Genomic DNA, 7,041 nt, shown 5'->3' with positions numbered 1-7,041 from the left:
ACTTTCATGAAACTACGTTTCATCTTGACTGCAGCCTTGGACAGTCGCATACATTACAGTTCCTAGCCGCAATTTGCAACTCTAGATTTTTTTATAATGGGATGAATCTAGAGTTGCAATACCCTCGATTGATTCCCCACTCATCATTTTGCGTTTGCGATCTGCTTGTCTTAAACGACGTTAAACTCACCAACATTGCAGCTGTAGTCCAAGCTTGAATTATTCTTTCAATCTGCAAAGCTTGTTTTTCATAAAAATCCCCCGTAGACATGTTATGAGCTACTTTCTGTCAAGAAATTCTGTGCAAGTGAGTTTGGAAGCGCTCGTCGTAAGTCACTGAACGTCCCTGCATGCATCTGATTCGCATTTGCACATAATGCAGGAGGCAGCAGCGTGACCCCTTAATACAAACGAGCGCTTCCAAACTCCAACATTTCTTCTTCTTGACAGAAAGTAGCTCATAACATGTCTACGGGGGATTTTTATGAAAAACAAGCTTTGCAGATTGAAAGAGAATAATTCAAGCTTGGACTACAGCTGCAATGTTGGTGAGTTTAACGTCGTTTAAGACAAGCAGATCGCAAACGCAAAATGATGAGTGGGGAGTCAATGGAGGGTATTGCAACTCTAGATTCATCCATTATAAAAAAATCTAGAGTTGCAAATTGCGGCTATACAGTTCCCAACTTCCCGCATGACCGATGCAGCGGATTGACCTTTTAATGGACGCGTTACGTGTGAAAATACAATCCGACTTTGGATGATTAAATGTTTAAGCCCTATTCATAGTTTAGTTGTGTTTTTGATGAACGTGCTCATACTGTAGTGTATATCTATACTGTCCATGGCCAACACCTCCTCAAATTGAACGGCCGAGGGGAGCCAACGCGAGTACCCGGCCTCTGTCCCCGACACACACACTCGTCACGGCCAGCAGGACAGCGCTGTGTCCGTGGTTTTGCGAGCTGAGCTGTCAATTGCATTAGCATTAGGACAAGTGTGGCGAAGTAGAAACGTGGAGAGAGTGTGTTTTGGAACAAGCTAGCAGTGGTGTACATTGATTTGTGTCAAATGGAGTCTGTATGGTTGAAGATAAATGAACACATGACGTCGGTGGGAGAGGAGTTAGTGTGTTTTGGACAAACAGCGTGTTGTTGATTTGTGTCAGCTGAAGCTTCATGTCAGAGTGTTTGTTGCGCCTCAGTGAGGCCAACCTCTTCCTAGAGAGAGATGGAGACACTAAAGGTGGCCTTACACTAGCCGATAATCGGGCATTTGAAATCTGACAGCACCACACACTACAGGATAATCGGAGCGGGGCCGAGCAAATATCAAACATTCTTGATGTTGATCGGGCCGATCCCGATCGCGCGCGGGGGGTGCCCGATTGAGTCGGGCACCCCCCGAGCGTCAAAAATGCCCGATTATCGGCTAGTGTAAGGCCACCTTTAAGGTGGCCTTACACTAGCCGATAATCGGGCATTTGAAATCTGACAGCACCACACACTACAGGATAATCGGAGCGGGGCGAGCAAATATCAAACATTCTTGATGTTGATCGGGCCGATCCCGATCGTGCACGGGGGGTGCCCGATTGAGTAGGGCACCCCCCGAGCGTCAAAAATGCCCGATTATCGGCTAGTGTAAGGCCACCTTAAATCTCAGCTGGAGAAACATGTTGTTTGCATGCATGCATCGCTGCCTTGCAATTTTTGATGAATTGAACATGGTGGACCCTCTTGTAAACAAGTGTAATGCTTAATTGGATCGTCCACTCACAGTTAACAGCCTTTGTATTGAGTTTGTGCTTGAATTGTACTGTAATTCTGCAAACTGTTAATACATATTTCAATCAATCAATATCAATCAAAGCATGCTATGTGCTACTATGCCAATTGACTGACAAGTGTTGAGTCTGTCACTCACTTTGTGTGATTTATGGCGTTGTCTTTCTGTTAAAATCCAAATATGTTAACTTAAGAACTCTGGACATATTACGACATTGTTTATTAATTGTGCACACGTGTAGCCTATTGTATTTCCCCACAGTCACAGACCAAATGTTGTTCTCACAGTTATTATAACCAGTTTAACTTGCAAATATATTGTGGTTTAATATCGTGGTGGTTTCTAAGCATAGCCCAGGACATTGGACATAAACATTGGTGATCTTGCATTATAGACTGGTCGGTGTCAGGGGAAAAAAGGGTCCACATTTTGCAGGTGTGTGTGTGTGTGTGTGTGTGTGTGTGTGTGTGTGTGTGTAGCACACCGGCCCCAAATATAATGTTACTGCTTATTGGCTACATTTATGTACCTGCTTGTGATTCATGCATTGAAAGATATGTCTGTTTTTATCAGATGTCTGATAAGTTGTTGACTTGGAAGTATTCCTTGTCATTGGAGGAAGAATCACAGTTTAACCAATTTAACCCTACACATTTCAATACAGCAGATGTTCAGTACAAGGTTGTAGATCAGCTATTTTCCAAACATAAATTTAAGTATAGTATAGAGTCAATCGCACACATTCACGCACGCTGTAGTCATGAGGTTTCACTAACTGTTTTTACTGTGATTTCAGGGCGGCTTCTCGACTGAACCACCCACCCACCCACCCAGCCAGCCCAACCCACCCAGCCAGCCAGCTGACGCGTCCACTGCAGCTAGCTGGACTGGAGTGGTTCAGTCACACAGGTATTCTTTTGAACTCTGGTCCTAGATTGGCTATATGTTAGCCAATCTACAAGCTCAATGTTTTGCCTGACTTCTATGCTTGGAAGTATTCCTTGTCATTGGAGGAAGAATCACAGTTTAACCAATTTAACCCTACACATTGGCTATTTCAATACAGCAGATGTTCAGTACAAGGTTGTAGATCTTCCAAACATATATTTAAAGTATAGAGTCAATCGCACACATTCACGCACGCACGCTGTAGTCATGAGGTTTCACTAACTGTTTTTACTGTGATTTCAGGGCGGCTTCTCGACCCAGCCAGCCAGCCAGCTAGCACGTCCACTGCAGCTAGCTGGACTGGAGTGGTTCAGTCACACAGGTATTCTTTTGAACTCTGGTCCTAGATTGGCTATATGTTAGCCAATCTACAAGCTCAATGTTTTGCCTGACTTAAGTATTCCTTGGCATTGGAGGAAGAATCACAGTTTAACCAATTTAACCCTACACATTGGCTATTTCAATACAGCAGATGTTCAGTACAAGGTTGTAGATCAGCTATTTTCCAAACATGTATTTAAAATAAAGTATAGTATAGAGTCAATCGCACACATTCACGCATGCACGCTGTAGTCATGAGGTTTCACTAACTGTTTTTACTGTGATTTCAGGGCGGCTTCTCGACCCACCCACCAGTCGGATAGATAGGGGTGGAGCACATGCAGCAGTTTTTTAGGTTGTGATTGGTGGCTGATGATTCTATTGTTCCCCTCTTTGGCCAATCAACACCAAGCAGTTAGTGGTTCCACCTCAGGCTCTCTAGTATAAGAAGAGTTTGTAGTTGTCAGTTCTCCACAACTCCTCCAGGATATCAATACCTTCTGATCACATCTGACTGTGGACTCCAGGCTTGAAGTGAAGATGGACTCTTTCAATGCCACCTCAAACGATTCTGCTCAACAGGGAGGACCCAATGATCACCAAGACCTCTGTAAGTTACTTACTGTAAGAAATCTAGTCATTTGTTTGTTTTCATCTATTTTAGCATTGACTAACTGTTTTGTGTCTTTTCTAAAATATAAAACTATTGTGTAATCGAAATAGGAATGCCTCTAAACATTTCCTTTCTCTTTATTTCCAATGCAGTGTTGCATCATCAGTCTGGCTTCCCTGTTCTACCAGAGGTGAATGAACAAATAAGCTTGGCTAAGCAAAAACACCACGGCTGTGATCAGTGTGGAAAACGCTTCCCTACTATGTCCAGACTTAAAATACACCAGAGGATTCACACTGGAGAGAACCCCTATGGATGTGATCAGTGTGGACAACACTTCTCTCAAATGGCACACCTTAAAACACACCAGAGAATTCACACTGGAGAGAAACCCTATGGATGTGATCAGTGTGGACAACACTTCCCTGCATTGTCCAGCCTTAAAATACACCAGAGGATTCACACTGGAGAGAAACCCTATGGATGTGATCAGTGTGGACAACACTTCTCTCACATGTCCAGCCTTAAAAGCCACCAGAGAATTCATACTGGTGAGAAACCCTATGGATGTGATCAGTGTGGACAACACTTCTCTGAGAAAGCCACCCTGAAAAAACACCAGAGAATTCACACCGGAGAGAAACCCTATGGATGTGATCAGTGTGGACAACACTTCTCTACAATGGGAAACCTTAAAACACACCATAGAATTCATACTGGTGAGAAACCATATGGTTGTGATCTGTGTGGACAACACTTCTCTCAAATGCCCAGCCTTAAAAGCCACCAGAGAATTCACACTGGAGAGAAACCCTATGGATGTGATCAGTGTGGACAACACTTCTCTGAAAAGTCCACCCTGAAAAAACACCAGAGAATTCACACTGGAGAGAAACCCTATGGATGTGATCAGTGTGGACAACACTTTCCTACAATGGGACACCTTAAATCACACCAGAGGAGTCACACTGGAGAGAAACCCTATGGGTGTGATCAGTGTGGACAACACTTCTCTACAATGGGACACCTTAAATCACACCAGAGAATTCATACTGGTGAGAAACCCTATGGGTGTAATCAGTGTGGACAACACTTCTCCCACATGGTAAGCCTTAAAACACACCAGAGGATTCACACTGGAGAGAACCCCTATGGATGTGATCAGTGTGGACAACACTTCTCTCAAATGGCACACCTTAAAACACACCAGAGAATTCACACTGGAGAGAAACCCTATGGATGTGATCAGTGTGGACAACACTTCCCTGCATTGTCCAGCCTTAAAATACACCAGAGGATTCACACTGGAGAGAAACCCTATGGATGTGATCAGTGTGGACAACACTTCTCTCACATGTCCAGCCTTAAAAGCCACCAGAGAATTCATACTGGTGAGAAACCCTATGGATGTGATCAGTGTGGACAACACTTCTCTGAGAAAGCCACCCTGAAAAAACACCAGAGAATTCACACCGGAGAGAAACCCTATGGATGTGATCAGTGTGGACAACACTTCTCTACAATGGGAAACCTTAAAACACACCATAGAATTCATACTGGTGAGAAACCATATGGTTGTGATCTGTGTGGACAACACTTCTCTCAAATGCCCAGCCTTAAAAGCCACCAGAGAATTCACACTGGAGAGAAACCCTATGGATGTGATCAGTGTGGACAACACTTCTCTGAAAAGTCCACCCTGAAAAAACACCAGAGAATTCACACTGGAGAGAAACCCTATGGATGTGATCAGTGTGGACAACACTTTCCTACAATGGGACACCTTAAATCACACCAGAGGAGTCACACTGGAGAGAAACCCTATGGGTGTGATCAGTGTGGACAACACTTCTCTACAATGGGACACCTTAAATCACACCAGAGAATTCATACTGGTGAGAAACCCTATGGGTGTAATCAGTGTGGACAACACTTCTCCCACATGGTAAGCCTTAAAACACACCAGAGAATTCACACTGGAGAGAAACCATATGGATGTGATCAGTGTGGACAACGTTTCTCTCAAATGAACAACCTTAAAAGCCACCAGAGAATTCACACTGGAGAGAAACCTTATGGATGTGATCATTGTGGTAAACGCTTCTCTCGAATGGACACCCTTAAAACACACCAGAGAATTCACACTGGAGAGAAACCATATGCATGTGATGATTGTGGACAACACTTCTCTCAAATGGCACACCTTAAAAGCCACCAGAGAATTCACACTGGAGAGAAACCCAAATGATTGATGTGTGTGGGAAAACCTTTGGTATATATCTTTTTTGTGACCATACAGCTGTATGTATAGATCGATTTTGTTTAACTTGTTAATGGACTTTCTTATTGGGCATTTTTTTTTTAAATTAGACACATTGTCTGTGACAGGGAAGAAATTAGCACATAATGACATTTTGTACACGTGTTGTAAGTATGGATGAAATAAAACGTGTTACAAAATACATATTGTGTCTGTTCTTAAATGTTATGGCTACAGCCATTGGTCAAATATATGAAAGGAGATATTAACAGAAGTCCATATACAAGCTTCCCAGTGTATTTTCAAACACCATTTAACCATGTTAGATTAATTGAACATATCCTGACCCGAAGGGGGTCGAAACGTTGTATCCTCTTCTCCATGAAATAAAAATGTGGAGCTCAAGGCCGGTGTGCGAACTACATCTCCTTTCATCAGATTAATTGAAAACACCCGTATTCTGGTGACTGATTGTCATAATGTGTGAGGGTGAGTGATTATTACTTTTAATTAATTTTTTGATTTTTCTACTGATTTTCATTTTTGTATTTTATATTTGACATTGCACTTTGACATCACAAGATGTGTTCTCTCTTTCCTACTCAGATCATGCATCTCAAATGGCCAATTCTCTGGTTACCATTTCAGATGTGTCTCCATTCCAACTGAGAGAGAAATTAACACATGTTTTTGTATATAGGCCTAATGTATTTTATAGTGATACTACAAGTTCCATGGCAATCCAGACAGCAGGCTTTGATATACCTGTATGTAATTTGGAACCAAACTATCACGGACAGACTGACCGACTGCCAGACCAACATTGCCAACTTAGTTAGAACCCTGCCGCTAAGGAAGGTTATAGCATTAGACCAGTAACCTCATTGTATGAGCACTCTCTGTTCCTCTCTGCTCCTCCGTCATTATAATCTCTCTCTTCCCATTCCCACTATCACAGTGTTCTGTACAAGGAGCTGCATGGACGCTCATTAATGAACATTGCCTCTGAATTCATGTTACATACATTCATGTTACTAGTTTCCTTTTCTTTTTCGTAACTATATACTGATGGGTGATGACTGTATTACAAGTAACGGTGACCTATAATGTC

The 7,041-nt window shown here is 42.6% G+C and overlaps 1 long non-coding RNA gene across 1 annotated transcript; it reads left to right on the top strand.

Annotated features, from left to right (window-relative positions):
• The first annotated feature begins 2,616 nt into the window (after nt 1–2,616).
• Nucleotides 2,617–6,102, top strand: LOC306925417. The gene is made up of 4 exons (XR_013790247.1): nt 2,617–2,697; nt 2,980–3,058; nt 3,348–3,667; nt 3,823–6,102. It is a non-coding gene; the product is annotated as an uncharacterized lncRNA (long non-coding RNA).
• Nucleotides 6,103–7,041: the final 939 nt, after the last annotated feature.

This window comes from Electrona antarctica (genome assembly GCF_951216825.1).
Source record: "Electrona antarctica genome assembly, chromosome: 6".
NCBI lineage: Eukaryota > Metazoa > Chordata > Actinopteri > Myctophiformes > Myctophidae > Electrona > Electrona antarctica.
This window is presented reverse-complemented; position numbering and strand designations above follow the sequence as displayed.